Raw genomic sequence first — 27,709 nt, forward strand, 5'->3', positions numbered from 1 at the left:
CTTTTCTAGACTTCAGGGGGCGTGGCCAAGGCGGAGTCAAGATCATCTCACTCTTGACCTTTTTGATCTCCCCGTGTCTTGCGTCCACCACCTGCTCACGCCGGTACAGGTGGAGCTCAGGGCAAGGTCAGAGGTCACAGGTCAGCGTCTGAATGTGGCAACACGGCAGACAAGCTGTCTGAAAGCATGAAGGGTCAAAAGTGCTGACCTCTCTCTATTGAATCCTGTACTCTCTTCTTTTCCGGAAATTCCGTGAATATTTTGGAGTGTATTGTTTAAAATAAAATCAGCAACTGGGCTTTTACAGTAAGTAATGCATAGTGCAGTGTGTGTGTGTGTGTGTGTACATGTAAAGGTCATAGGGTCGGATGTGCAAGACACGGGGGTGGGAGCAGACTCTGATGTGTTATTTAAAGTTTGACCTCTGACCTCATGAGCCAGGGGAGGGAAGTGATGGTCCCTTTGGGGGTGTGTGTGAGGGGAGTGTGTGTATGTTATGTCCTGGAGGAGGCCTGGACAACGACAACGAGGAAGACGATGCGTCTGGGATTGGAATGCGGCTCTGTGGTTGTCCGGCCTTTACGTAAACAGAGACAGACGAGGAAGAAATCTAGACAGAAAACAATAAATAGTAAGATATAAGGAGGGTTTAGGAGAAAGCTGGTGTAAAATAGTCGGAAGGAAGGAAAATAAATTAAAAATAAAAAAATGTAAGCGGTCCTACAATTGAGCCTTGAGGAACTTCAATTGCTTTTTTTTTTTTAGGTTTTTAGGTTCACAACGGATGAAGATCTGTATTTAAGCTAAACCTTGCTGGAATAGTAAAACTTTTTAAAAATATTATACATAAAATCACAAATGTATACAAAATCATGTTTTGTACATTTACTAAGTTGGCAACGTATTAAAAAGATGAATATCCATGAGAGAATTTTACACCTATACAAACAAGATAGCACATGATTTTAACTTCTTTTTAAATCATATTTATATTTTAGCTATTTATTCTGAATGTATAGCATCTCAAAGGAAGTTTTGCTAACAGCAGCATTAGCGTTTGCATAGCATTTAGCTTGCCAGGTAAGCAGTTGTTTCTCATTCAGGTGGAATATTAGGATTTCTTCATGTCTTGTCTAATACCAATCAGCAAACTGCTTGTTGTTATGGCAACAAAATGATGTCAAACTCCAGACATGACCACTTCCTGTTTTGATTTCAAACAAACACGGTTTGAGAAGAGACAGGCCGCCTGCTTAAATGAAGAACGATGCTGTGTGATTGGTTCTTTGTGCAGAAGGGACAGGGCTTATGTAATACATCAGCTGTGGTGACCGTTCATTTCTTTACTCTGATTAAAAAATGTGCCTTAAATCCATCTCCATTCCTCGGTGGACTGGACCACCAGTGTACTGGTAGAAAAAGATTTCAATGTTTGAAACATCTCATCGATACATTTCCGGTATATGTGTCTCTCCTCATTTGAGCGTATACGGTCTGAACCTCGTCTAACTCGTATGACTGAAAATAACTACACGGGAGCTATGCCAAGATGGCCGCCAAGTGGGTAACAGACGTTTCCGCATAAGCAGCCCACTCTTGTGGTCTTCACCACTTTAAAGTTACAAAAATCTCTGAAAGCTTCATGTGCACATGTTGCGGTGTGATGTGGTATTTCTCAGTATGGCAATCTGGTTGAAACGGTTGAAGCTAAGTGTGATAACTGTAGACAAATCGTGACTTTTCTTGGTAAATTAGCAACACATTGGAGAAAAATATTATTATATCGGATCATTTTGTCCCATTTCCGCTGTTCATACAGTGGTTAAGGCTATGGTTGATCGGAAAGTCAAGGGTTTAAGCCCCAGCACTGCTAAGCTGCCCCTTTTGGGCACCTGAGTGAAGCCATGAATCCTCCCTGCTCAAGGGCGCTCTGCTCTGACCCCAACCTCCAAAGCTAGGATATGCGACAATACAATTTCACTCTGCTATAATGTACATGTGACAAAAATAAAGGGTTCTTGTTTGTTTAAACGACTAGCTAGCTTCTGTTATTATCTACTCAAGGGTCAGGAGTCAAATGTCTCCTGGTTGCCTAGCAACAGCTTTTTTTTGAACAGCAAGCGTATTGTGTGTCTTCGAGAGCACGAATTCATGACTCGGGTCCAAACCTGCAGCGCAGAGGTTTAGAGAAGCAGCACCTTGTAAATGAATGGGGAAGCGTAGTTAGCAAAAGAGGGTGAGGAGAGGAGGGGGTTCTCCCCATTGTCAGGACTCAGTCAGTGGAATCTGGGCCAGTGGAGGGTGAAAGAGCTTCCAATTAGATGATGTGCTTGAGCAAAGCTGGAGGCGAGGCACTCGAACTGTCGCCACCCCGCTGTAATTAGTGACTGCGGATCAAAGGTCAAACACAACTCTGCCGTCTGCCACAGTGGGGAGGAGAGGGGTTTTTCGGGGAGACCGGGGGCTCGACTAAACGCTTTTAAAAACAGAGAGTGCAGAACATGGTGTCCACGACCAGGCTGAATGCACACCCAGACTCTCTGTCTGCCCAGAGGAAACCTGAGAGGACATAAAACCCGGGAGAGCGTGTTGATTTTGTAGCGGTTATCTGTTTAGCCTTGTGTATGCATTTGCAGATTGATGGAGGTGTGTGTGTGTGTGTGTTGAGGAGAATGACAAATGTGAAGCATCGCTCACTTGCTGATAGCTTAAGCGCCTTCTAAACACAGCGAGTGGACGCAGGGAAGGGACAAGGAAAGGAAGGAAGGAGTGAAACAAAAGAGAGGAGCTGCCGAGAAACCTAAGGAGAAAGGAGGATTGATTAAGGAGAGAAACAGGAAGAAAGAGAAAAGGATGTCGACATAAAGAAACAGGAACAAAAAAAAGGACCATATCAGTGAAGAAAGGTCTTTTCTGTTGAGCTGCACTGCAAGTTTTGACACCAGAGAATGAAATTTTGCTTTATTACGCATTGATCGATTTCACATGATTATGGTTTTTGCTAGCGTAAAGACGTAATGCTAGTATATAGCTGATTAACCGATCAGGTTCGTGTTTGGGATTTGAGACAATGAGAAAAATTGCCAAACCTCAAAATATTAACAACCTTAAAATTTAACAAATATATATATTTTTTATATAGTCAGAATAATTGGTTTTAGAAACTGTAATCATTTAATAACTGTATATTTGTAGCCAGTGTGACGTAATTCAATGCTGTTTTTGTAATCTGTTTGGAACAATTTTAGAATTTTAGTGTTGTGCTATAGATAATATTTTCCTGCACACAGGCATGTTTACAACACAGCTGATTTACATCTAGCCACGCCCATTCCATAAAAGGCAAAATGAATGAAGAAAATGATAAAAACGACAGCTAAACGGTGAAGGAGCTAGTGTCCTGAGCACCGCACTCCCTTAGCCTTTGCAGCTAGTCAGCTATCATAGACGCCTAGCAACTCTTCCTCCCCGTACAGGGCACCAATACTTATGTCCTGATTGAATGTCTTGTTTAATTTGTTTTGGATCGATTTCTGTGGAGTCGTTAATATAGTTACGAACAACTGAGTGTTACAAAAAGGTCTCGTTAAAGTCGTGTGTGTGTGTGTGTGTGTGTGTGAGATTACAATGAATAAGGGATTTAAAATTGTATAGCACAGCAGCTGTATAAATTGGTAATGATAGATAGATAGATAGATAGATAGATAGATAGATAGATAGATAGATAGATAGATAGATAGATAGATATTTAATGTTTATCCTTCGTGAATGGTTACAGAGCTGCTGTAAAGGACGAGTCCTGGTGTGTGTAGCACAGAGGACAACAGCAGTGAGTGGTGTGTGTGCTTTCAAAGCAGTACTGTAGGGCTGTGTGTGTGTGTGTGTGTGTGTCTGTGTGTGTGTGTGTGTATGTGTGTGTGTTGTTCTCTCCTCCCCTCAGGGGAGAGCTCCAGTCACACGACTGTGTTCAGCTCATTAATCATCCATGTACCCATGATCCTCTGGGCTGTGCGCTCTGCTCCTGGCCAGCCGCTGCGGTGTGGCCACCATTAGACCCTGTTTCTATCAATTTGTCAACTCAAAGCAAGCGGGATTAAAGGAGTACTCCAGCTTTTTCCAAGCTAATCTAGACCCAGTGCATCTCTAGTGGATGTATGATAAAAAATATCCAAAAATCTTCCCCAGGAAAAAATACCTCAGAAATCCTTTTATAGCCGTTAATTTAGCTCCCTCAGTGAAGGAATAATTACTACAGAGCTAAAAAACTACACCTCTTACTCTTCTAGTAAAGATTTGAGAATATTTTCTCACAGAATCCATCCAAATATCCGACTGTGAAGTAGTACAGGATGTTAAGCTAGCTAGCTAGGTGAGGTTTAGCTGCACCTCATCGTATTTTTTAGAGTAATGACAAGCCGTTTTAGCTACTCCTAATTAGCTGCTAGATGACAGCTAACCTTCTGTGTTATGCTAATCAGCTAGCTGCATTTTATACCTCATTTTCTGCCAGTGTTAGCAAGCTAGATATTATATTTAACCAGCTAGCTAGGTTTTTCTGTCATATTTTAAGGTGGCATTTTTGTATATATTTCTATTTACTCCAGTGATGTAGTTTTTTTTTGTTGCTGTTGTTGCAATGCTAACTAGATTATTTATCAACGAGCAATGCTAAGCAGTTAGCAGCTAGTGAATAGTTTCTATTGATTTTAGAGATAAATACAAATTCTTCATTCTAAAAACATAATAAAATAAGAAAAAAAATAGAAAAAAGAAAAATAAATTAATTTAATTTAATTTAATTTAATACTCTGAAATGGCAAAGTTTTCCATTTTATGTGTGGAGGATTTTTTTTGCCAGGTTTATTTGTCAGTGTCAGGAAAATATTTGGAATTCCATGTTTTACATTTTTATAAAATGTGGTTTTCACAGACACCCTGCAGATCCAGCGGATAGAGCTGAGGTGAAAATTGCTGGAGATTTCTTTAATAAGGATTAAATGGACAGGTGAAGCAGAGACTACAGTCACTCGCCTGGAGATTTCCCTGGAGGAGCATACACACACACACACACACACACACACACACATATGCCTATATTGCCACTCTAACAGCCATGCTGACAAGCACTGTCATCATTACTCTGTGTGTGTCCGTGTGTGTGTGTGTGTGTGTGAGAGAGAGAGAGACCCCTGCCATATATATCTAATCACCTCCATGTCCTTCCCGCTAAAGCAGAATGAACTGCTGCCAGCCAAGACACGAAGTCTTGCCTTTTCAGTGACATATGGTAATCTCACTGTGCACATTCTTCAAAGATGGCATCTGTTGACACACTCTGTGCGTGTTAGCACGCACGCTCGAGCTCGTGCCGCATTTCGAAGTAAACTGTACATCTTTGAGCACGAGCGTAACAGGCCTGTCGCAGTGTGTTGGCGGGTGTGTGTGTCTGTGTATACGTGTGTGTGCACATATGTGCCAGAGCATCCTGCCGATCAGAAAGTCAGCTGCGTCGGTGCCAGCTGGCACGGCGCCCCCGCTGGCAGCACGGCTCGTTTCAGCATGCCCGTCTCTCCGATCGGGCCACCTGTCTCTCCGCTGAGACTTGGGAGACGGAGACACGGAGACACAGAGACACGGAGACGGAGAGAGGGGGGATACCCTCAGTCAGGGAAAAAGACAAAGGAGCAGAGAGAAGAATGGATTCTCTTTCATATCCACAGGATGCTGCAATGCTTGATCCCTCTCGCTCGGTGGGTGCTCAGGAATCTGAAAAGAAGCGGCTGGACCATTTGAACGTGCGAGACAGACCAGATCACATCCAGCTTTGAGCTTGACCTTACTCTGAATTCACGCTGCATTAACTCTCAGCCCTCAGCCCTGGGCGGCCGAGCTGGGACAACAATTCAGAGCATTAATTATTTCATTTCTTATCCCACAAAAACACGTCATATACTCTGGAATCCTCCCTGTTTATGATCCAATTGATAAAAAACATATTTCTTTCATTTCTGTCATATTTTGATTTTATTTGGATTTAAAAAGATTTTATTGCTCAATATAAATCGCCTCCAAAACACTTTTACTGGATTTACTGTAATGGAACATAGATTTTTATCTTCAACAAATAAATATCTTTAACAATTATTTTACACAAAATTGACATAAAATCCAGAATGAAGGGTTTTTTGTTTTTTTTTAATATTATGTTAATTAAAAAAAATTAAAAGTGTTCTTTTTTCTTTTTTTTACCTTTAAGTAAATAAAAACATTCCTTATTTATTTATTTATTTATTTATTTATTAGCCTTAGATTATACACACAAATTTATCCAAAAGTGAAATGTGACTTCAATATATTAAATATTATATATTGATTTTAATTAAATTCTTTTTCTTTTTTCCTATCAAATAGTTTAAAAACATTGGTTCTATTCCTTATTTATTTATTTATTTATTTATTTATTTATTTATTTATTTATTTATTTATTTATTTATTTATTTTACTTTTACTATTAAGTGATTTAAAAAAAATTGTTCAAATCTTTTTTTTATTTATTATTAGCCTTAAATTATACACACAAATTTGTGTAAAAAAAAAGTGAAATTTACTTCAATATTTAAAATATTATTTATTTATTTTATTTTTTTCATTTTTACTATTAAGCAATTAAAACATTCATTCATTCGTTACTTATTTACTTATTTATTTATTTATTAATTATTTATTTATTATTAGCCTTAAATTATACACACATAATCCACTGGCTGTATAAAGGGAACGAGTCGTAACCATAGCAACGAGTGCATTAACGTAAGCGTTAACACAAACTTGTTAGCGGTACGGCGTTACCGCCGCAGTCGGAGCCGCCGTTATAGAGGATGAATCAACACTATGTGGTGGAAATGACATCAGATGGTTGTGAGTGTTCCTGTTCCTGATTCAGTGAACACTCGAGCTGCAGCGATTGTTCAGAAAGCAGGGGGATGGTTAGCTAGCGCTCTCCACGAGGCTGTCAGTGCTGATGTTTTTAAAAGAAAGAAAGAAAAAACGAAGAAAGCTTCTTGTAGTTCTTGAAAGCGAGGCATAATGTTAACAAGCACCTGCTCAATTATTCACTGCGGCGGCGCGCGGCTCCCAGGAGTGGACCTGATTAAATAATGGAGGGGCTGCGGGGCCTGCCGGGGACCAGCCTTTCATTCCCAGCCTCTAACACTTGTAATGGTGCGAAAGACAATTACATTGTAATGAGATTAGTTTTGAGTCCATGCACATCGTCTTGTAGTTCGATGATGATGATGATGATGATGATGATGGTGGGGGTGGCATCGACGGGGAAAAAAATACGTTTGAATTTAAAGTGCTGTGCAAATGCTTGTTCGAGTTTCATGAAGCTTCAGTGAGTTAAGGAATTAGATGGATGGATGGATGGATGGATGGATGGATGGATGGATGGATGGATAGATAGATAGATAGATAGATAGATAGATAGATAGATAGATAGATAGATAGATAGATAGATAGATAGATGGATGTACGGACAGACAGACAGACAGACAGATAGATAGATAGATAGATAGATAGATAGATAGATAGATAGATAGATAGATAGATAGATAGATAGATAGATAGATAGATAGATAGATAGATAGATAGATAGATAGTTTTTTTGTGTAGTAATATGTTCTGGTAATGAGGAGATTTTCTGTATTTTCTTGTTCTTTCGATGTCCCAGGATTCCTCTTAAAGCTTCATAACCCTGGTTTCAGTTCAGCTCATAAATGAGAGAGAGAGAGAGAGAGAGAGAGAGAGAGAGAGTAGAAAAAGAAAAAGAAGCGAAGGCACCTGGAACAGATAAAGGCGGTCAGAGAGAAATATGTGCTGTTTACTCACAACCAGCAGTTGTTTTATTTATAGCTCTTCTTTTCGCTCGATCATTTCTCTCCCAGGTTTTTTTTTTTTAACGTGTGCACAGCGAGCACATTCTGTCAGGTTGTCATGGCGCCGGAGGTCAGAGGTTACACACTATCAAAGGTTCTCACTGTCTGATCATTATGGATGTGACTTGAGGTGTTTATAGGCCTGCATGTGACCTCTTGACCTTTACCTGACCCCGGAGTCCAGTCAGATGTCTAAGCCCCTTGACCTGGAGTGGTCAGTGACCCCGAAGGTCAGGGCAGGTCAGACCATCAAGAGCTCTGTGTACTTCTCCTGGGTTTTTTTCTGTAGCTGAAAGAAAGGTATAAAGGGGAAGATTTTGTTGATTATGGAAGATACAGTATCACAAATAAAAACATTTTTTTGGTTTGTTTATTTGTTTGTTTTTATACTCACTGGACACTTCTTAATTTTTGTCAAGCTTGGGATGATGGATATTATAAAGATTAGTTTAATCAGCTTCTTTAAAAACTGATTTAAAAACGTAGAATCGGATCTGAGGGGTGGTTTAGAGGCACTCATTTAGAGACTCTCATTTATATCTATATTTCTAGAAGGAGGAAGAAAACCAGAAAACCAGGAGGAAAACTACAGCATGAATCAAAGGCCTGAGAAATAAACCAATAAAGATGAAAAAAATAAATAAATAAATAAATATTTTTACAAATAAACCAAAAGTTTTGAAGTCTTTAATTAAAAAATATAAAAATAAATAAATGAATGAATGAATAAATAAATAAATAAGGTTTGAAGTCTTTAATTAAAAAAATAATAAATTAATAAATAAATGAATGTATGAGTAAGTAAATAAATAAATAAATAAATAAATCTTTTGAGAAATAAACCAAAAGGTTTGAAGTCTTTAAATAAAATAAATAAATAAATTTTCAATATCTTTCATTAATATTTAAGATTCTGCACCATTTCTAGCACCGTATTTCAGCATTAGCGAATGATATCGATTAGCTGTTCCTCGTGTCTAATCTCTTCTGCTGAAGCATGTGATCAGACGACAAGCTGATGGATTTGATCTGAAATGGATCATGAGGTTGTGGAGTCCGTGCCAGATCTACCGAATTAACGCAAAAACGAGAGGAAAAGAATAATAAAAATCTCTGAAACTCGTGGAAATATTTCAAATCTTCTCATAAAAATCGGTGTATTAAATTAGACCTTCGCCCCCTGTTGTGTATTGATTGAGGGATATCTCTACAACGTTTGCAGTATTAAACCCTAAACCATAAATAGCTAAAGTGTTTAATTAGATTGCTTTCATCTTGTTCACTAAATAGACTAAATAGAAGAATGATTTAAATAGACTAAATAGAAGAATGATTTAAATAGAAGAATGAACAACCTTTTGTTTTAAATAAATAAATAAAAAATATAAATAAATAAATATAAATAAATTAATTAATTAAAATAAATAAATAAATAAAGTATTTAGATTTCAGCGAAACAGATTTAATGACACTTAAAATAAAAAAATATTACCTAAACATTTACGTTAGGAAATGATTTTAATTTCCTAACAGCTAAAAGAAGTCCGTCAGAACGTTCATCAGGAAGATGATAATGACTTTTCTTTGACATTTAAAGGAGCTTTTCTCTTCTAAGATGGAGGAGTGGAAGCGTGGAAGCATCTGCTGTTTAGGTTGGAGGTTAATACTGAGGTTTTGTTTAAATGGCAGTGGGTTTATTGTTGATATAAAACGCTTGGGCGCGTCTCGAACCGTCTCGGCTCGTCGGTATATATGACTGCGACGCCTGAAATCTGTCGGATCCATACCTTCCTTTCTACCTACGGCTTCCACTTTGGCATTTAATTCCTTTCGAGCGTCACTGTGTTCATGCTTTCGCTTTTTCTCTCGCAGCTCTCGTCTCTGTCTCTGCTCTTCTGTTCAGCTAGGCATGAGCAGCTCCAGGACAGAGAGTGAAGAAGGCGAGGGATGAAAGCAGGAGGAGGAGGAGATGGAGGAGGAGGAGGAGCGAGCACTGGAGTCTTTTAATCCAGGCCGCGTTTTTTTTCTTCTTCTCTTCCCTCTCAGCTTATCTTTTGCGTGGTAATTGATGAGAGTGCTGCTGGACGCCGGATTCATGGCCTAGACCTTGGCTTTCAGAGGCTGAGCATCAATAACACGTCTCTTCTGTTCCTGCATCCCAGATGTCTAATATTTATCTGACCTGGACCTCTATTCACACACACACACAAACACACACACACACACGCCAGGAAGTGCTGCACTGCGCTAATGCATCCTGACCCACTTGAAATATGACAGGGAGGTTTTTTTGGATGATCTTTGATCTCCATGCTCTTTCCTCTCATCATAATTATCACAAGACATATATCATAATCATTGGTTCATGAGAAAGCCACGGAATAAACCAATACCAGCTCATGATTATGAGGATTATAGATCTGGTGTATGTATTAAAAGGTTTCTTTGTTCTGATTCTGCATCATGACCTGATGAATTTAGCAAGCTACACTATATTGCCAAAAGTATTGGGACACCCACCTTTTTATGCACATGAATGTAATCTGGAGTTGTCCCGGTGTCTTGGTATGAAGCTGAAGCATTAAGAGTTCCTTTCACTGGAACTAAGGGGCCGAGTCCAACCCCTAAAAAAACAACACCTGAATTCAATGATTTGGAGCGTCCAAATGAAATCCCCCTGATGAAATAATCAAGGAAAGTTGCTGTATATACGGCGTGCAGAGACGGTTCCTCAAATCTGTGCTTTGGAATTGCCGCTAAATTCACAATCACATGGACGTAAGCTCAAATCTTAACCACTGAGATCCTTATACCTATATCAGAACCAGACTGTGTGTGTGTGTGTGTGTGTGTAAGAGCCAGCTCTGTGGATCAGAGAGCCTGTATGTGAGGATGACAGACAGCTCGTTTTGTATTTCTCAGCATGCAGGAAAGCTGTGTGACAGCAGTATACACACTCACACACACTCACACACACACACCCACACACACACACACTGCTTTGAGGCTGGGCGGCGTGCAGTTCCAGGACTGCGTGAAGCTCCACACGCCGCTGAACGCTGACTCCCAACTTCGGCACACGATGAAAGTGCGCTTCATTTTGTTCGGCTTCTGAAATCCAATTAGGGCTGGCTTTTCCTCACCTGCCTCAAAAAAACCTCCTCTTCGCTCTCTCACTCGCGTTCCAGCCCCGAGCTAAGGCGAGAGCGCTCGGGAATGGGCGACAGATTGTTAGCCGCGTTCTCGCTCAGGTAGACTTGCTAAGCTTTAACGCAGGAAAACCTGTTACATGAGTTTTAAAGCCGGATCTCTAAAGCGAGGATGGGGTTCTTCCTTTCAAGTCCACTTAGCACCCTGCTAGGGCAATGCTTCGCTGTAGTGGGGTCTGTGCAGGATACATATGCTATGGCTCTCTGCTGCGTATTTTAAAGCAGAAAGGGTCTGGAGTCGGAGATGAGATGGCTTTTCGTGGTGTGAGATGCGAATAAGGCCCAGAAACCTTATTATAGAAGACAAGAGCTTTCATCTCTGCTGTGATGTACAGGGAAAGACATACAAAGCTTGTATATTACAGGGGGATTTAATTTTCTGTAACTATTTTTACACATGCTAATTAAAATGTGAACCTCTATATAGATAATAAAGATGAAAGTCTTACAGATTAAATGTTAAATATTTTAGACTTAAGGAATAAGGTCATTATTAAACACTGAAATATGTTTCTTAGACTTTTGAACACCCCTACTGCGGAACATACCATTTCTTCACACTGCTTCGAGTTTGACTCTCATGACATTAGTAAAATGAAGCTAGCTAACGTTTTTTAATTTTTTCTTTTTTATTTAATTGGTGTTTCCTGTTTTGTGAAATTATTTGTTACACAATTCAGCTTGTGTCATTTGGAGTATTTGTGCACTTTTTTTGTGTAATTTATTGAAAAGTAAAATTAGCTGGTTAACTTATCAAGCTACTAGTTTAGCTATCATGCTACTTGTTAGCTAGCTACCCGATACATGGTCTGATTATATGCTGTAATAATCAAACACACTACACAATAATCATACACTACACAATAATCATACACTACACAATAATCACACACAACACAATAATCACACACTACACAATAATCATACACTACACAATAATCACACACAACACAATAATCACACACTACACAATAATCATACACTACACAATAATCACACACTACACAATAATCATACACTACACAATAATCACACACTACACAATAATCACACACAACACAATAATCATACACTACACAATAATCACACACAACACAATAATCACACACTACACAATAATCACACACTACACAATAATCATACACTACACAATAATCACACACTACACAATAATCACACACTACACAATAATCACACAACACAATAATCACACACAACACAATAATCACACACTACACAATAATCATACACTACACAATAATCACACACTACACAATAATCACACACTACACAATAATCATACACTACACAATAATCACACACTACACAATAATCATACACTACACAATAATCACACACTACACAATAATCATACACTACACAATAATCACACACTACACAATAATCACACACTACACAATAATCACACACTACACAATAATCATACACTACACAATAATCACACACAACACAATAATCACACACTACACAATAATCACACACTACACAATAATCATACACTACACAATAATCACACACTACACAATAATCATACACTACACAATAATCACACACTACACAATAATCACACACTACACAATAATCACACACTACACAATAATCACACACTACACAATAATCATACACTACACAATAATCACACACAACACAATAATCACACACTACACAATAATCACACACTACACAATAATCATACACTACACAATAATCACACACTACACAATAATCACACACTACACAATAATCACACACTACACAATAATCATACACTACACAATAATCACACACTACACAATAATCACACACTACACAATAATCACACACTACACAATAATCATACACTACACAATAATCACACACAACACAATAATCACACACTACACAATAATCACACACTACACAATAATCACACACTACACAATAATCACACACTACACAATAATCACACACAACACAATAATCACACACTACACAATAATCACACACTACACAATAATCATACACTACACAATAATCACACACTACACAATAATCACACACTACACAATAATCACACACTACACAATAATCATACACTACACAATAATCACACACTACACAATAATCACACACAACACAATAATCACACACTACACAATAATCACACACAACACAATAATCACACACTACACAATAATCACACACTACACAATAATCATACACTACACAATAATCACACACTACACAATAATCATACACTACACAATAATCACACACTACACAATAATCACACACTACACAATAATCATACACTACACAATAATCACACACTACACAATAATCATACACTACACAATAATCACACACTACACAATAATCATACACTACACAATAATCACACACTACACAATAATCACACACTACACAATAATCACACACTACACAATAATCATACACTACACAATAATCACACAACACAATAATCATACACTACACAATAATCACACACTACACAATAATCATACACTACACAATAATCACACACTACACAATAATCATACACTACACAATAATCACACACTACACAATAATCACACACAACACAATAATCACACAACACAATAATCATACACTACACAATAATCATACACTACACAATAATCACACACTACACAATAATCATACACTACACAATAATCACACACTACACAATAATCATACACTACACAATAATCACACACAACACAATAATCACACACAACACAATAATCACACACTACACAATAATCATACACTACACAATAATCACACACTACACAATAATCATACACTACACAATAATCACACACTACACAATAATCACACACAACACAATAATCACACACTACACAATAATCACACACTACACAATAATCACACACTACACAATAATCATACACTACACAATAATCACACACTACACAATAATCATACACTACACAATAATCATACACTACACAATAATCATACACTACACAATAATCACACACTACACAATAATCATACACTACACAATAATCACACACTACACAATAATCACACACAACACAATAATCACACACTACACAATAATCACACACTACACAATAATCACACACTACACAATAATCATACACTACACAATAATCACACACTACACAATAATCACACACAACACAATAATCACACACAACACAATAATCACACACAACACAATAATCACACACTACACAATAATCACACACAACACAATAATCACACACAACACAATAATCACACACTACACAATAATCACACAATACAATAATCACACACAACACAATAATCACACACTACACAATAATCATACACTACACAATAATCACACACTACACAACAATCACACACTACACAATAATCACACACTACACAATAATCACACAACACAATAATCACACACAACACAATAATCACACACTACACAATAATCACACACAACACAATAATCACACACTACACAATAATCACACAACACAATAATCACACACAACACAATAATCACACACTACACAATAATCACACACTACACAACAATCACACACTACACAACAATCACACACTACACAGTAATCACACACTACACAATAATCACACAACACAATAATCACACACTACACAATAATCACACAACACAATAATCACACACAACACAATAATCACACACTACACAATAATCACACACAACACAATAATCACACACTACACAATAATCACACACAACACAATAATCACACACTACACAATAATCACACACAACACAATAATCACACACTACACAATAATCACACACAACACAATAATCACACACTACACAATAATCACACACAACACAATAATCACACACAACACAATAATCACACACTACACAATAATCATACACTACACAATAATCACACACTACACAACAATCACACACTACACAATAATCACACACAACACAATAATCATACACTACACAATAATCACACAACACAATAATCACACACTACACAATAATCACACAACACAATAATCACACACAACACAATAATCACACACAACACAACAATCACACACAACACAACAATCACACACTACACATCACACACAACACAATAATCACACACAACCCAATAATCACACAACACAATAATCACACACTACACAATAATCACACACAACACAATAATCACACACTACACAATAATCACACACTACACAATAATCACACACTACACAATAATCACACACAACACAATAATCACACAACACAATAATCACACACTACACAATAATCACACACTACACAATAATCACACACTACACAATGATCATACACTACACAATAATCACACACTATACAATAATCACACACTACACAATAATCACACACTATACAATAATCACACACTACACAATAATCACGCACAACACAATAATCACACTACACAATAATCACACACTACACAATAATCACACACTACACAATAATCACACTACAAAGCAAACAAACAAACTATACAATAATCAACACAGTACACAATAATCACACACAACACAATAATCACACACTACACAATAATCACACACAACACAATAATCACACACTACACAATAATCACACAACACAATAATCACACAACACAATAATCACACACAACACAATAATCACACACTACACAATAATCACACACAACACAATAATCACACACAACACAATAATCACACACAACACAATAATCACACACTACACAATAATCACACACAACACAATAATCACACACTACACAATAATCACACACAACACAATAATCACACACTACACAATAATCACACACTACACAATAATCACACAACACAATAATCACACACAACACAATAATCACACACTACACAATAATCACACACAACCCAATAATCACACACTACACAACAATCACACACAACACAACAATCACACACAACACAACAATCACACACTACACAATAATCACACACTACACAATAATCACACACAACCCAATAATCACACACTACACAATAATCACACACTACACAATAATCATACACTACACAATAATCATACACTACACAATAATCACACACAACACAATAATCACACACTACACAATAATCACACACTACACAATAATCACACAACACAATAATCACACACTACACAATAATCACACACTACACAATAATCATACACTACACAATAATCACACACAACACAATAATCACACACTACACAATAATCATACACTACACAATAATCACACACTACACAATAATCACACACAACACAATAATCACACACTACACAATAATCACACACAACACAATAATCACACACTACACAATAATCACACACAACACAATAATCACACACTACACAATAATCACACACAACACAATAATCACACACTACACAATAATCATACACTACACAATAATCACACACTACACAATAATCACACACAACACAATAATCACACACTACACAATAATCACACAACACAATAATCACACAACACAATAATCACACACTACACAATAATCACACAACACAATAATCACACAACACAATAATCACACACAACACAATAATCACACACTACACAATAATCACACACTACACAATAATCACACACAACACAATAATCACACACTACACAATAATCACACACAACACAATAATCACACACTACACAATAATCACACACTACACAATAATCACACACAACACAATAATCACACACTACACAATAATCACACACAACACAATAATCACACACTACACAATAATCACACTACAAAGCAAACAAACAAACTATACAATAATCAACACAGTACACAATAATCACACACTACACAACAATCACACACAACACAATAATCACACACAACACAATAATCACACACAACACAATAATCACACACAACACAATAATTACACACTACACAATAATCATACACAACACAATAATCACACACTACACAATAATCACACACAACACAATAATTACACACTACACAATAATCATACACTACACAATAATCACACAACACAATAATCACACACTACACAATAATCATACACTACACAATAATCACACACAACACAATAATCACACACAACCCAATAATCACACACTACACAACAATCACACACTACACAATAATCACACAACACAATAATCACACACTACACAATAATCATACACTACACAATAATCATACACTACACAATAATCACACACAACACAATAATCACACACTACACAATAATCACACACTACACAATAATCATACACTACACAATAATCACACACAACACAATAATCACACACAACACAATAATCACACACTACACAATAATCATACACTACACAATAATCACACACAACACAATAATCACACACAACACAATAATCACACACTACACAATAATCACACACTACACAATAATCACACACTACACAATAATCACACACAACACAATAATCACACAACACAATAATCACACACTACACAATAATCACACAACACAATAATCATACACAACACAGTAATCACACAGTACACAATAATCACACACTACACAATAATCACACACTACAAAGCAAACAAACAAACTATACAATAATCAACACAGTACACAATAATCACACTACACACACACACTACAAAGTCATCAAACACACTACACATTCATCACACAAACACACACTACACAAACCTCACACTACACAATAATCACACCATACATAATAAACACACACTATACAATCCTTACACACACTACACAATAATGAAATCTACTATACACTCCTCACACATACTACACAATAATCAAGTATACTACACAATCCTCACACATACTACACAATAATAAAATATATTACATAATAATCACATACTACACAATCTCCACACAGTACGCAATTCTCACACACAACAACAAATGCATTCATTCATGCCAAATGTCACAGTTTATTCCTTTAACCAATCAGCAGTGAGCAATGCTACTAGCTCCGCCCTGAGTTTGATAAGTTCTAAGAACCTTCAGTGATGTTCTTGTTTGTTAATGGAAGAGTGGGAAATACTTCCTCTACCATTTCCTTCAATTCCTTGCTGGAAGGATGAGTATGGTTGGTGATGGAGATCATGGCTGCATGTATGAGATTCAGGTGACATTTAACTCCAACGATGAACCGAATTTTTAAATTTTTTTTAGAAAAGTGTGTGAAGAGTGTGTGCTTGTGGGAGGGCGTGTAAATCATGCTGGAGTAGGGGGCTATGTGACAGAGAGAGATTTAGTAGCTGAGGAGTCTTAGAGCAGGTTTAGTAGTGTGTGTGTGTGTGTGTGTGTGTGTGTGTGTGTTTATGCCACGACCTCTGCCCTGCTGCGCTGTGTACATTCCCATGCTGGTTTTGTCCTCTAGGCCTGCTCAGCTCTCGCTCCATTTAAACGCCACACATCCATCAACAGCGTGTACATTACAGGAAAAGATCACTGTGGCAACCCCACCTTGGCAAGGCCACTTTGATTCTGGGTGATGCTTTCTGCCGCCATGGCAACACCCACTTCCCCATTTCCTGGGGAAATACTAGATCTGTGTGGCTTATGATAACGGCTTTGATGCACAAAGCGTATGTCCTGTGTAGCATATCGGTAGCACTGGTTGGTGATTGGGTGTGTTGTTGTGAAAAATCAAGCTCTATGATTGGCTACGAAATGAATATAGCAACCTTCTGTCTACTAACCATCTGACCTAGGTAGTTTTTTACTCTAGTTCTGTAGTGCAAAATTGGCAGCTAGGCTAATTTGATTGGCTTTTTGGTATTTTGATATTCCAGAGGATCTTCATTGTTCTCTTGACGTCTCACCATGCTGAAGTGATTCTAAAAAGCAGAGGATGAAAGAAGATAAACATACTGGTCATTCTTTCTTGTTGTCATGTGAGTCCCCTGTGTTTTTTCCATGCCAGCATGGCACCAGATTAACAACTGCCTTTCTTCCCTCTGCTCTATAATTAACCGTGTTCCTCAAGGGAGTTTCTGACCCTTGAAGTTATCCTCAGTCATCACACACTCCACATGACACAGGCCTAGGCTGCCCCTGAGAACACCCTGCTAATTAGTTGCCATCTCTCCCCGCTTCGCATCCACCCTGCGGCTCGCAAAGCTCTTCCGTTCAGCCGTAAACAGCGATAGATAGTATGCTGGATTTTAGCATTCAGCTTGTGTAGCTTGTGATTCATTGATGTACAGTTTTTGTGCCGGATGATACCCTGCCCTCCTACCAGCTCCAGGTACAGCGTTAACAAGCAGAACGTTTCCCCCCCTACTAAGAGCTCAAATTAGCAGATCTGGCAACCTGCTTCTTCCCAACCAGCAGCCGTATGTAACTGGTGCGCTGTGGGAGAGCATGGGCCTTCACAGCAGGGTTCCTCAGCAGTCCAGATGAAGGGCATGCTTGTCTCTGCTTGCTGCTTGTGTCTAAAAAAAACCCTTTTCTCTATTGAAGAACAGAACTGAAGAAGAATCTATTGAAGAACAGAACTAGCATCCTGAAGGGTACTTAGGTAGGGTTAGCGATCTGAGGAAAACTTCATTTTTCCTGTCATGTACAATCTCTTATTATACCTGTATTGAAACCTTACAAAGAAAACCAAAGCTTAGAAGCGAGTCTCAGAGGTTTCCTTGCCTTGCTAATCTAATCCTGCGAAACGAATACGAAGCTTAGCATGCAACAACCATTTGGCACACTGATTAGCGTCTTATTCGGTTTGTGTTTTATAACTGATCAATCACAATTTCACCGAAATGCTGTAAAAACTAGAAATAGAATGTTCTGGCTTGTTAAACTAGCTGTCATGTAGCTAGCTATGTCAAGGGCAGATTGGGATGTTGCTAATTGCTAAAAATAAACTTCTTCCTACAAAACCTTTTGACTCTTGTTTAATAAATTGCCTGAAAAAAAAGATAATACAAATAATTACTGAAATGGTAATGGTATCCACCCTGTGAGCTAATTAACTAGCTGTGTAGCTATTCGAGACAGCAGGAGGACATGGATGTGTTTCCAAACTGCACATTTGTGCATATTTATAGCTCCTTGTAATGGCTTCCTATGCCATTTCAATGGTGTCTTAGCCATTAAGAAAAATAATCGTACCCTGTGCTGTCCTCATCTGGTGGCAGTTAACGTGGAGAGAACTAGCTAGCGAAAAGAAAATGGAAAGAGCTAAATTAGGATCAAATGAGGGGAAAATCCCCCCAAAATAGAGTAAATATAGAAATCTCTTCACCAAGAGCCTGTTAAAAATAGGATTGGAAATGAAGCCTGATCTAACTGCAACGCGGAGCAGCGTTTCATTAGGTTCTTCTTTTACGCCGATGAGCCGTATGTTCTATGAAGCAGTAAGTCTATATGGCACCTGAGAAGCAGTTGTTAGCACAGCGCTACAGATGCTATAGTGCTAATTCATCAGTGGTAGTAGCCATTACAGGGATACGCTCAATAGATTAGGGATTATGAGCTCTGCACTCATGTAGCAGACAGTTAAGTGCGTTTTTTTCTATCATTAGCCTGTCTAAAGGTCTCGCCTCACACTCTCCAAGGTCTGAGTGAAAGCGAAGCCTGCTATCGTGTCTCCTTGGTGCTCCTCCACTACGCTAACTGTGCCCCGTTAATTAGCCTTGTGAATTACAGCATTATAGCATTACAGCTCCTGTGCTTCTAGAGAGAGAGAGAGAGAGAGAGAGAGGCTTGATGGGATTCAGAGAAAGAGCAAGGCTTAGGATAACAAATAAAAAGCTGCTATTATATACTGAGATGATCAGATGGCTCGATGAGTCACACCACTCTTCCTAAACAAAATATTTAATTTGTTTGGTCCTGCCGCCTGTTAGCGTTTTGGATGCTCGATAACAATGACTGTATGTAATTGGATTAGCCGTTATGTGCATTCTGTCATCGTCTGGTAAATGAGGTGGCATCTGGAGCTGACTGGATTTCGGATATGTGCAATGAATATCCATCCATCAGAACAGGGCAGTATACAGTAAAATAGCTGTATTTTTTTTAGCTAATTGTTTTGAGATGTTTGTAATATGTACAGCCTGCTGTAGCCTGGAAAGGTAAAGCGCAATTATGGTGGAAAAAATTGACAAGTCTTTTTTCCTTTCCGGTATAGATGCTTAAGAATGACCTTTTAAGCAAAATGGGGCTGAGCTCGAGAGATCTCTTCTGGTTGGATGTGGAGGCAAAGCTGGGATGGAAAAAAATAAAACAATTAGGGGAAAACGTTGAGCAACATTGCATCAGTGTTTCAAAGGTGTCCTTGGACTTATATGATTATTACATTTAAACCCACCATGGAAAATGTATGCAAATGTATGCTAAGATCTAGTGTGTCGAGTAATACAGGTTTCCATTTTTCTGTCTTGTCCCTTTCCCTCTATCCCTCCTCCTTCCTCCTCATTTTGTGTGTATGCATGACCGTCTACCTCCTCCCACAAGGCAAAGTGTGATTTGTCAAGTGATTCAGGTTCTCGCAGCCAATTAAAGGCTGTACAAACGAGTATTAATCTTCAGGAGCCAGGCCGATCTAAGACGACCTCCCACATCCGGACGTATGGATTTCCATTCTGCAGCAAGGGGCACATGTGAGCTCCAGGCACAGAGCTCGGCGGCCTCACCTCTGCCAGCTAATTTGTTTTCAATAGCTTAGGATCAATGGGTCGGGTTGTTCCTGGAAGAGCAGGGACACTGCTCTGGTAATTGTCCAGAATAAATCGTAGCGCTTGTAAAAGGCTAAATGGCTCGTGTCAGGTTGTGACTAGCCCGGTGTATGACGCATGGAAAAGGGTGCGCATGTATATCAGGACCGTACGGGTGCACATCCTGGTGTGCTTGTTTATTATCTCATTTCCTCAAATCGAGTGAAGCTGCGAGACTTGCTTTATTGCCCCGATTTGAAAAGGTCAATTCCCGGAGTGTTTAAACAGATCTATTTTATTGGAGTGTACCAGAGGAAGGACGCAGTGCTGTGATCTTTAGCCGAGACCAAGACATCGGCTCTCATTCAGAGGCCGTTTCTTTCCTCTTGTAGCCATGACAACTCTACCGAGGGATAGAAGGATAGGCACTTCTGTGGTACGACTCTGTGGTCTCTGTGTGCTCTGTCTCCATCATCTGTGAATAAGGCTCTCTTAATGACAGTGCCTCTACCACCTCTTGCTCTCCTTATTCACCTGAACAGAGCCATCAGGCGAGATCCCCGGGGAGTCGTGGGTTAGATTACCACTTCTGACCTCCATCACTCAGCCCTGGCAGACCTTTACACGGATATCCTGCTGAGGAGCAAATCCAAAGCTTCACACCTGACAGACCGAGACCCGAGTCATGACTCAGTAATAATTCCCCCTTTACTTCAGGTGCTTGAACATCCTATTATTATCCCAGCATAAAGAAATCTCTGGTGTATTCCTCTCAGCTTGTACCAATCACGTTGCCCGGGCCTTTGGTCGCCAAGTTGTCAGCAATTAGGCAGGATTACTTTCGATTGCGTTGTGAGTGCTAACAGGAGCTGCGTGACTTGAGAGGTAATGTCTTTATAAAAAGGCCTCGGTTCTATGAATCATGTATTAGCACTCTCAGAGCCTCTAGATCAAGCTGAAATGAGATGTTTGTGTATTTGATTGATCTCATAGATGTGAAGTCCTTGGAATGAAAACAAAGTAATTTGACTGTTAAAGGATGCTTGTTTATATGTATGTGAAAATTATTATCCAGTAGATTTTGCTGCATGAAGGATGACTAATAATCCTATTTTTTTTTCCTGGGTGGTTGTCCATGAACATTTCACTTCGGGTGCAAGGTTAGCGTTGAGACAAGAGGAGCACATCGATATATCAAACATCAGGAGGCGCTTTTTATTTTGTCCGCTTTGAAAAGAGCACTCGACAAGTGAGATCTCTCGTCTTCTGAGTCCTGAGCGTTACCTTCGAAAACAAACGCCAAACCCCGTTGTGTAGTTGTAAGGCACTGTCAGCGCCAGAGACAGGCCACATTTGAAGCCATTCAGCATACACATGCTTCACAACCTTCTTTATTTATGTGAAGATGAAGTTTTGATGAGGAGACTGATGGATGCACGGCTCAACTCATCTCTCTCTCACTTCGCTTCAACTCACTTGTCGGAAGGCAGGTGATCATTTGTCACGTGTCGAGTGTGCCTGTGGACTTTGTTTGGCTCTTATCTCTGGGAGATGAATCCTCCCTATCATCACCATGTCAGAAATGATGGCTGGAATTTACAGCACGCCGAGTGTTAGGCAGCCGCCGGGTGTAAATTCAGTGACATCACCGGCAGGTTAGAAATCAATGCGACACCTGGTTTACTCACACAGCTCTGTGGTAGTAAACATTGTAGCATCAAATTATTTTCACCATGCATATCCCTGATGGCTTATCTGTTCGATTTGAGCAGCAGAACAGTACATCAATCAAACGTCCTCACCTCACTGCAGCACAGACCAGCATGAAGATGAGATCTCTCTATGGAATTTATTTCCTGTCAAAATTAATGATACGTAAATGCAATGACAAAATAGCTTTAAAAATAACTTTATGACTTGTAATTTTTTCAACTTGACTTGTAACTTGTAATAAATTTGTACTTTACATTTCACCTGCTAGATTATGGCCATGGATTTGCCGTTTTGTAAGCATAAGTCATAATCTGCTACAGCCCATTCCTCTCTACTTTCTGAAGCCACTCACCTGAACCCACCTTTCTTGCTGATCTGGAGTCACCAACTTGGCACTGCCCTGTCTATGCTCTGGTTTCCATGCCTTTCTAATCACCCACTTGCTTCTGCACCTTGCATGCCCTGAAGCTACACAATTGTCACCAACCACCTTTGCTCTCTGGAGCCACTCTCTTGACCCTAGATCTTTTGCTCTCTAGAGCCACTAACTTGGCCCTACCTTTGCAATCATCCAGATTCATGAAATCAGGCCTGTCCATGCTTTAGAGCTACCTACCTGGCCCCACCCTCTACATTATCTGGGTCACTTGTTTGGCTGCATCCTTTCCATGTCTTGGAGCCACCCACCTGACCCTGCTACCTCTGTTCTCTAGACCCACTCACCTAAACCCACCACCTCTGCTCTCTAGAGCCACCCACCTGACCCTGCCACCTCTATTTTCTAGACCCAATCACCTAACCCCACCACCTCCGCTCTCTAGAGCCACCCACCCGACCTTGTCACCTCTGTTCTCTGAGGCCACCTACCTAACCCCACCACCTCTGCTCTCTGGAGCCACCCACTTGACCCTGCCACCTCTGTTCCCCAGAGCAACCAAACTGACCAATTCCCCTTTGTTCTCAGCATCCACTCATTTTGCCTTGCCCTTTTCATGCTCTGAATCCATCCACTTTTCTTTGCCATTTTCATTCTCTTGAGTCATATACATGCCCCTTGTCCTCTCAACGCTTTGGATCTACACACTTGACCCCAACCTTTTTAACATTACACTGGTGCGATCTTTAAATCCAAACATTTAAGAGTGCCCGTTAAAGTCTTAAGTGTCTAAGCATTTTAACCTTTCCAATCTCAATCACATATTTACGGGTCAGGTTATTACATAAATTTACATCCTCTACATTGTGTTTACATGTCAGGCAATGAGCTCTGTGGAGAACACACTCATAAAGTGAGGGCACTTGAGGGCAACATCTCTGTCTCTTGTCACTGGAGAGATCTCTTGCCAAGTTTAGACATAATCGATAGCCTCTCTTCTCACACACTTCTCTATTCTCTCACTCCACTTGGTGCTACAGCTGTTGGAGAGGAGAAACACAGGCAGGCTCTGGGTTTTATCTCTCTCTGTGTATGTGTGTGTGTGTGTGTGTGTGTGCCAAATGAGCTGAAGGACCAACCGTTGAGAACATAACCACACACTCACTAGGGAGGCAAAGACATAGAGAGATGTTATAAGATTTTATGGGTCGAGAGCTGTGCTTTGAGCTCCCTTAATTGCCCTCTAAATGTTTGGGCAAAGCTGATTACTGCACTCAGTGCGATGAAGCACACTGATGTCCTCTACAAACAGAAAACACACACAAAAGAACAACACAAAATGCTGAAAACACATTTTCATTCCAGTTATTTTTTTCCCTCTTTCTTGCTTTGCAAGATGTCTGGAGCAGAAGCATGTTACTCGTATGCTATAAGTAGTTGTGACAAGGAAAATTGAGTTGTGTGAAAGCCTGGACATGTCAGGCCTTTGTTTATTTTGGTCAGCAAATTCTTCAGCATTGTATATGTCACATGGGTGATGTCAGAGCAGCAGCTTTATGACCAAAATGGTAGCTGAGTCCTTCGCTATGCTGGAATGATACTGGGAAAAGGGGAAATAGGCAAAGGAGAGAGGTTTCCCCTGCAGACATGATTCAAAGAATTCAGGAATTTTCTCAGGAGCTGGGGAATTCTAGGAACCTTTTCAGGAAGACAGGAATCTGAGGAGCCTTTTCAGGAACAAAGGAATCCTAGGAACCATTTCAGGAAGACAGGAATCCTAGGAACCTTTTCAGAAACACAGGAATCCTAGTAACCTTTTAATGTAGACAAGAATTCTAGGAACCCTTTCAGGAAGAAAGGAATCCCAGGAACCATTTCAGAAACCCAGAAATCCTTGGAAACATTTCAGGAACACAGGAATCCTAGGAACCTTTGCAAGAAGAGAGGAATCCTAGGAACCTTTTCTGGAGCACAGGAATCCTAAAAACCATTTCAGGAAAACAGGAATTCTAGGAATCATAGGAATCATTTCAGGAAAACAGGAATCCTAGGAACCTTTTCAGGAACACAGGAATCCTAGCAACCATTTCAGGAAGAGAGGAGTCCTAGGAACCTTTTCAGGAAGACAGAAATTCTAGGAACTCTTTCAGGAATGCAGAAATCCCAGGATCCATTTCAGGAACACAGAAATCCTAGTAACCTTTTCAGGAAGGCAGAAATCCTAGGAACCTTATCAGGAACTCAACACTCAATTACTCAGTAATTTAAAGAGTTCTCAGAGATCCTTACAGTTCTCTAACCTGTACCTAGATACAGGAGAACCTTTTGGCAAATACCAAACACCAAACCTTAAGCATTCAGAATTATTTGGAGTGTGTTTTCTTTTTAGCTCCTGCTCAAGACTTGATGTTTTTCTATGAACCATGGGGTGGTGCTTGGTGTCCTGAGGTAAAGTATAGGAAGATCCCCAAATGGATCGCTCATCTTATCTATAATCCTTACTAAAGATGACCATGCGAGCATAAATAAGTGGCCCCTACCTGTTAGACAGAACCACCGGGAGTAGTATTATGGATAAAGTCCAGGTCTAGCTGTAGTTTAGGAGATCTGTGGTACTGCATTGATATGGAGGTAACGTGTTCTTGTGTGTCAGGATATTCAAGCCATTTTGGCTAGACTCCTGTTTGTCTCTGTGTTTACTCGGATTTGTTTGGATTGCAAACCTTTTTCGGGAAAATGGCAGTGCGATTACCTTTCATCCTGTTTGTGGTATCAGTGATGATCAGCTCTTCTCTAAATATCAGTTATGACAGAGCAATAAACCAGGAGCACACATACACACACATACACACATGACTCCATATACATGTTCAGAATCTCACTTTTTTTTGCCTCTAAATTTAGGTGGTTTGTGTGTGTTAATTTGAAGAGGTGTGTGTCTGTGTGTGTGTGTAACAGAAAAACTCAGGCAGTGAAAGGGAGACAAAGGGCATCTGGTGTTGGCAGTAGATGAGAAACTTGGTAATTCCGTCGTTCTGGCTGAGCGAGAATGAATCAGAGAGATCGGGGGGGGGGGGGGGGCTTCATTTGGCGCTGACCACTGTGACCTGCGTTCTGATTGGTCAGGATTCAGGCCTTTCACACTCCTCCTGGGACGCTTGGGAAGCCAGGGACACTGCAAAATGAAAAGAAAAAAAAAAAAAAAAACAACAACAGAAAAACGAGTGCAGTGCAGAGTCAGCCTCGCTCTCAGGTAAACTGTGTTTAGAGATGATTCTAGAAAATAAAAAAATACTGTTAATTAGTGTTAATGACCTGTACAGTGATTAATACTAGTACTAGTTAAACCTGTCTTTAGGAATCTGCTTATACTTCTTAACATATTCCTTCCTTCCTTCCTTCCTTTCTTTGTTCCTTCCCACTTTTCTTAATGTATTTCTTTTCCTTAATAAATTCTCCCGCATTCCTTAATAAACCTTTCTCCCTCATTGCATCCTTTCTTCCTTCTTTCCTTCCTTCCTTCCTTCCTTTAATACTTCCCTTCTCATCTTTCCATCCCACCTTCCTTCTGTGTTTCTTTCCTTAATTAACTTCTTCTATCTTTGCTTTTTACATTACCTTATTTACTACCTTTCTCCCTCATTCTTTCCTTCCTTCAATCCTTCCTTCGATCCATCCTTTATTCCTTTCTCATCCTTCCTTCCATT

At 39.2% G+C, this 27,709-nt stretch overlaps 1 protein-coding gene and 1 long non-coding RNA gene across 7 annotated transcripts in view; one reads left to right on the forward strand and one right to left on the reverse strand.

The window, feature by feature from the left end:
- LOC131351949 (uncharacterized) overlaps nucleotides 1-26,660 on the reverse strand; it is a 39,358-nt gene extending 12,698 nt beyond the window's left edge. For both annotated transcript variants that reach the window (XR_009204456.1, XR_009204455.1), the window contains exons 1-3: nucleotides 26,543-26,660; nucleotides 10,458-10,561; nucleotides 8,105-8,226 (exon numbers count right to left, since the gene is read on the reverse strand). This is a non-coding gene — a long non-coding RNA (uncharacterized LOC131351949). The remainder of the gene's footprint in view (nucleotides 1-8,104; nucleotides 8,227-10,457; nucleotides 10,562-26,542) is intronic.
- The window catches only part of gse1b (Gse1 coiled-coil protein b), a 237,559-nt gene that overhangs the window by 113,129 nt on the left and 96,721 nt on the right, over nucleotides 1-27,709 (forward strand). The gene's annotated exons all lie outside the window — the stretch shown is intronic.

This window comes from Hemibagrus wyckioides, linkage group LG04 (genome assembly GCF_019097595.1).
Source record: "Hemibagrus wyckioides isolate EC202008001 linkage group LG04, SWU_Hwy_1.0, whole genome shotgun sequence".
Classification (NCBI taxonomy): domain Eukaryota; kingdom Metazoa; phylum Chordata; class Actinopteri; order Siluriformes; family Bagridae; genus Hemibagrus; species Hemibagrus wyckioides.